Source organism: Physcomitrium patens, chromosome 25 (assembly GCF_059467195.1).
Source record: "Physcomitrium patens ecotype Gransden chromosome 25, ASM5946719v1, whole genome shotgun sequence".
Lineage (NCBI taxonomy): Eukaryota > Viridiplantae > Streptophyta > Bryopsida > Funariales > Funariaceae > Physcomitrium > Physcomitrium patens.
The window spans coordinates 9,395,762-9,402,148 of record NC_143434.1 but is presented as its reverse complement, the minus strand read 5'-3'; the positions used below and the strand labels follow the sequence as shown (position 1 = coordinate 9,402,148).

Here is a 6,387-nt window from a genome sequence, read left to right as displayed (position 1 = left end):
ACTATCTTCTCGCCCTGATAGGTTTTGTACGTCCTAGATTATATCTCGCAAAGACTTTCCATGGTTTGTATCCTAGTCATTAGCACATAGGTCTGAAGTTTTTGATCTAATATTTTAACCCCATCCAAGACTATTGTTTGGATCAAGAGTGTCTAGCTTAGCTTTGCCCTCATTTTCTTATCCAACTTAGCCCCTCATATGAAATTCCATGTGAGTGCTCTAATTGTTTTGAAGGTAGTATTTAAGGTTGCTGAACAAGAGCACAGAAACTAGATTATGGCTAATATTGTCTGGTTTGTAATTATGAACCTTCCGGCCAAAGATAGATTTTTCAATTCCCACACTGAGAGGCCTGCAGTCAAGCTTTGGATCACTTTATTAGTGATGACTTCTACCGGTGCTAAAGCTCCAATTGGAAATCCAAGATATTTGGTGGTAGATCGAGATGGTAGCCAGTTAAGACCTGGGTCTAGTAGCCACTACCATGAGCGAGGTTGTCTTGTTGACCAGATTCCATATAATTTATTCTAATTTATTTTAGTGCTACTCCCTTTGCAGTAGATATTCAGTATTTCCATGGCAGTATCTATATTATGCTTTGTTTCGTGGATATAGAGTACCAAGTCATCAGCATATATTTGGTTTGTTGTTGATTTACCATCTAATAGAATGAATCCTACCAAGGATTGATGAGGATTTGAGAGCATGTGCCTAAACTCATCTTTTACAAGGAGGTATAGATAGAGTGCCAATGGGCACCCTTGTCTCAAATAACGTTGGAGAGAGAATTGCTCCCTAGGTACCCAGTTTAGCATAATTCTAGTAGAGGCTTCAGAGTATAATGTCATAATTAGTTCAACCCAGTCCGTGGGAAAGCCCATGTGTAATATGGTTTCTTTCAAGAAATTCCAACTTATCGTATCATAGGCTTTTTCAAAGTGTAGGAGCAGGGGATGAGATTTTGGTTGCTCTCTATAGCCTAGTCTATTGAAGATTGGGCCATAAAGATGTCGAAGATGCAGCGTCCCCGTACAAATGCACTCTGAGAGCTTCGTATCCAGGCAGGTAGATAGGGAATCATTCTATTAGCTATCAGTTTGGCCACTATTTTATACATTGCACCAAGTAAATTTTTGGTTTCAATATATAAAGTAGCTATCAGTTTGGCCACTAATAAGTTTGGCATAACTTTTTGGTTTCAAATATTTCCTTGATTAGTCCGAGGAGATCTCGCCCTAATTCTTCTATAAAAGTTTTAAAAAATTCGATAGGGACTGTCGATTCCGGGGGCTTTTCCGGTGGGGAGTCCCTTGACTGCTTTCGTATACCTCCTGCAGAGTGGGGCACTGTGTGAGTTTCCTTCCTTGGTCTTCTTTGACACACCAGGGGACACTTTTGAGGCAGTCTAATCAAGCTTGTTGATTGGCCTCTTCTATGTCGTCTCGCATGTAGAGTCGAATGTAAAAGGAGTCAACGTAATATTGCATCTCCTCTTGGTTGGTGAGTGATCGACCGTCGTCTATGAGTTCACTAATTAGGGTCGGTTTCTTATATCCCGTATGGAATTTGAAAAATTCCCGATTGCATCGATCACCGATGCGTGTCCATTCGGACATGTGTTTGTCATGCTTGGATTCAAGCAGCTTTTGACGTTGCATATGGAGTTCTATTTGTGTTAAATTAAGAGTATCCCTGGCCCCCTGGTCATTCCAGTTGTGTAGTAGAGCTTGTTCCGCTTCAATCACTGGTGTTAATTGTGCTGTGAAGGCTTTGCTGCGTTGTGCTCGGTAAGCTAATGTTTTCTAGTCGCTGTAATATTTAAGCGTTTTCAGTCCCTCGAAAAACCGGACGTTCCAAGTTTTGTTCGAGTTCAATGCCATAGCCCTAGTCCATTCTGCCAGCAACAATGTCTTTTCGTTTTCATCGTCCAATAGGTGCCTATTGAAGGCTGGTTGGTTTTGTGTTCTTAAATGTTGCTGATGAATTTTTAAGACTACAGGTGCGTGGTCTGAGACGTGAGTAAGGGAATGCCAGATAGCAGTCTGTCCTCCAAGTTGGATAAGAGTATGGTTTAAGTAAAATCTATCTAAGCCGGAACAGATCATTCCTGGGGCATTACGTCTATTATCCCAGAACTTCTTCGTGGATAGTTTCCTAAATTCATCCGCTCTAAAACTATCCTGAAGGCCTAGGTGTACCTGTAAGTCTCCCCAGGGTACTTGTTCTCTTTGGCCACGGCCGATGATGTCTTGCCTTCCTTGTTTATCATCTAATTGATCTATCATATTGAAGTCTCCGCCTAGGATCCAGTGGGCTTCAGGCAGTGGATAGTGTCGTATTTTAGTCCATAACCTTGTTCGAGATCCAGTATAGTTAAATGCATATATTTTTTAAATCCCGATTTTCAGAAAAGATGTCCATTGGAGGGTAACATACTGAACCATTCCTTTCATTATGACCCCATGTTCGCAGATGAGGCTTGCTATTTTTTCTGATAATAGTATACCCGTGCCCCCCTTAAAGCTATCTTTTTGAGCGCAATAGGTTGCCTCATTCCAGAGAGAGACGCCTTTTGCAAATTCAATCTGTTTTGTGTGCCTCTTCCCTTCTTCTAGTGATAACTTGTGCTCTTGAACCAGAATTATTTCTGGTTTGGGATTTCTGGAAGAAATCTCGTATCTCACGTCGCTTACGGACTCCATTGATGTCGCGTCCTAGTCCTTGCACGTTAAGCGACGTGAGAGTAAGGTGGTTATTCATCTATCACGTCCGGTTAAGGAGTTGTGGACTTCCCTTCTTTATCATCTTTATGATTCGGTACAGTAGCATTATGCTGTGACGTTGAGGCCCCTGGAAGTCTTGTGGTATTATAGCCCAGGAAGGCTGGTAGCTCATTTGAATCCAAGTCCCAAGCCTGTGTTCTGTCCTGTGTGAATCGCCTGAGGTCTTCCTGTATGGTCATGGGGAGTACTTCCCACTGTTGCCTGGTGCTGTTACGCGGTGCACAGATTTCCTCATCGTATTTGATTAATGCTGTGATTGTGCATAAAGGTGGGTGTGTGGTTGATTTTGACCATGTGAAGAGCCAGCACGCGTCCTCCCACACCCGAAGTGGGTTGACATGTTTGTGTTTCAACACTACTTGTCCTCGTATGTGAAGCATGGTCTCATTGACGACATGAGTACGAGCCGATAATTGGGTCCATTCCTATTCCCCTTGTCCATGTGTCAGCGTGAGTATGTTTTCCGGTTTCTTTTGGGTGCCCTCGGTCTCGGTGAGAACCTCTAGAAGGTTTTTGTTCTCTCTGTAGAATCCCGTAACTATTACTGCAGAAGCTGTGGTTTCCAAGATCCGGCTTGGTGATATTGCTCTCCAAAAGTTTTTGTGTAGATCTGGTGTTCTGTGTCCATATGTCCCTGCCTGGAGTGTATCTGTAGAGGTTTGGCTGTTCTGCTGATCACGTTTCGGTTACCAAATGAAAGTAGGCTGTTTAGTGTTCGGTCCCTTGTGTGGGCTTGTATGTGGGGGTGGTGTCGGGTTCCCATCTACAGCCCTAGTTGTGTTTGTATTCTGTGTCTTGCCATTGCTTCGTTGTGTGCGTTTTGTGTTCTGTCTTCCGATTGCCGGTCGTCGTGCTACTTGGCATTTTTGTACCAAGTGGTCAAACGATCGACATCTACTACATTTAGAGGAAAGACCGCTATATTCTAGAGAGTATTCTATTTCTCCCTCATTGTCTAGTCTTGGTATAATGATGGAGTGGGGTAGAGCTTCTACATTGCTTGTAAGGATGCGTACTCTGGGTCCTGATAGCCTGGTAAGGTATGTGTATGTATCGTCTACAAATAACACTTCGCTAAAATTCTCAAAAGTTTCTCTCAGAAACTTTTGGGTTCGAAGAAATGGAGGTAATCCTCTAACTTGTGCCCAGATTCCAATCTTTAGTCCTGATTTTTTGAGCGGGTGATCTGTATTGAAGTACGGACTCCAACTGTAAAACGTTATACCCCCCCCCCCCGGCTAGCGTACTCATCCGGCCTTCTTCCTGAGAGAACTGGATTTCTAAGTAGTTATTGGATCGTATAGTTAGTTGATTGAAAGATCTGTGTAGGTTTGCTTTGGTCCACATGGATAGTTTCCTGGCACCGGGTGTGCGCCCCGAGATGTGTCCCAAGACCATGTAGTTGGTGAGATTTTTCATTTTTTCCTGGTATGTCTGTACCCTGTCTGCAGTCATAGTAATACGCACAGGTGGGGGGCGTTCCTTTTCTTGTGAGCTAATGGGTACCACATTGGCCTGTTCTGTTGTCTCTGCGGTTGAGGTCTGTCTGGTACATGGTTCCTCTAAGATAGGTGTGAGTACCTCTTTGGGATTGTCTTTGTTCTGTGATATGGGTATTGTTTCGCTATGAAGGCCCGGTTAGTATGTTTGGAGATAAATCCGGGGCTACTCTTGTCACCAACGCTGCTATTTCTTCATATTTCGAGTTGGTGAAGGACAGTCCCAGGTGAGGGTACTTAGGAGTTGTTGTCCAGTTAGCCTTCGGTTCTGTACTTGGTTCCTAACAGCCTGGAATATTTCTAGGTCTGAATCTCCTTGGTGTTCCAAAAGTTCTCCCTCCTCCTTGCTCAGGTGGGATATTGTACATCCCGTTTGCGAGTAATATTGTATCCCTGTAGACCGGTTGTCCTGGTCCGGTGTACGACATTCTGCGTCCTCCTGTGAAGCAGTTAGATGAAGAGGGGTTTCCGCAGTTACCTGTGTGCGTGTGCTTGTCCAGTATGCTGGCGTTCCGGTTGTCCGGGCGGCGTCTTGCGACAGGAGAAGTTTCTCCGGTTGTTGGTCCTTGGGATTCTTGTGGGTGCGTAGATTCTTCTTGAGCGCATCCCTGAATTCCTGTGATTCGGATTCTTGTCTGATATTTGAATAGGTGTTAAGTGCCTCCGACTTCTGATGCCTCCCTGTGCTGATATATGCTCATATGGTATTCTCTCATCTGTGCTGCTTATTGGCTCTGCTACTGCTTGATTGACAAAAAGATTGCCCTTCTGCGGTGCTCTAGCCCGACCAGTTCCCGAATTCATGTCCATTCTACCGAATTTGACCTGTATTTGGATCGAAGTGTGCTGCTGCAGGTGCACTTCGTATCACTGATAGTACCACTACTCGAAAGACCCCACTCAAACTGCTAGATTACGCACTAATCAACATCCCTGAATTTTCGGATCTAGGTTAGAGTTACATCTCCGCGTTTCACGGAGACCCCCAAGGCCAAGGCAATTATATCACTTGGATCCAAACCAGTCTGCATGAAACGAATCGACAACTTCAATCTCATGGTAACACTTCATTACCCACCTCAGCAATTAAACGGAGGACAAGCTCTATTCCCAGCTTGTTGCAACCTAGCAACGACACGCGTTCGACATACAGAGACTTGGAAAATCGGTAAGATGTGGAGTCACATGGGCGGCGAATCATCCTTGTCCCCTTGAAAAGACCAGGGACTGAGACATAGCAGTTGACAAGGTCAATAAACTCATATCAGTAGTTCGGCTTCAGGCCTTATGTTGGAAGCAGTTGGTTGTTACTAATTGATAGTATGCCACCCTCTTGGAAACCGGTCCTGTATAGACAACCTCGACGTCCAGCCTTATTAGAGTGGATAGTTATATGTAATGTGGGAATTCGATGTCATTAGTCAATCCGATGATTGCAAACATCTGGAACAGTAAATTTAAAAATGTACATGACTTGTATAAATTTATGTACGCTCGTGTGTGAGTTGCTACTGTTCAGTGTAAACCTGATGTGAATAAAGTTTGTCTTTTGTTTAAAATCTATCTGCACGTAGTGTTCTTGCCTTATAACATTTGAAAATGGACCCACATTCATTGCTTTAGTTGATAATCCTTTTCTGTAACAAAATATTCAGGAAATGAGTCTAGTAAAGTCATTGTAGTCATTTTCGAAAGGCAAAGGATGTAAAGAAGGTTGCGCCAACCAAGGCGATCACCTGTGACGTGACCATGCCCAGGCGCGAAGCAAGAAGATTCGCGAAAGTGAATGGTGACAACGACGAAAACACTCAGCTGTGTCGTACGACAAGTACTAAGCAATCAGAGCATATTTACCACAGGTGTGGAAGTACACCTTGTAACTACTCAACAAAAAGCGGCAGTCGAAAGATACGGGGGTGTCAGATAGCGACACTACTTAAACCTCGCCTCCAGACTTGCCGATCACCACCATCTCCCGCTACTTCAGTGTATTCCACTTGCCATCGCCTACATCTGGAATCCGTGCAACCTTCAGGCCAGACCACCAGGCCCTCGCAAGATGATGGCCTCCTCTCAGCCACAGGGACAAGTCAGCGTCCTGGTTG

The 6,387-nt window shown here is 44.2% G+C and overlaps 1 long non-coding RNA gene across 2 annotated transcripts; it reads left to right on the top strand.

Annotated features, from left to right (window-relative positions):
- Positions 1 to 1,282: 1,282 nt before the first annotated feature.
- Positions 1,283 to 5,841, top strand: LOC149986299 (uncharacterized). 2 transcript variants are annotated; one of them, XR_016500925.1, is made up of 2 exons: positions 1,283 to 3,909; positions 5,125 to 5,841. It is a non-coding gene; the product is annotated as an uncharacterized LOC149986299 (long non-coding RNA). The 2 variants fall into 2 exon arrangements; XR_016500924.1 differs by having other exon boundaries at positions 1,632 to 3,909; positions 5,234 to 5,841.
- Positions 5,842 to 6,387: the final 546 nt, after the last annotated feature.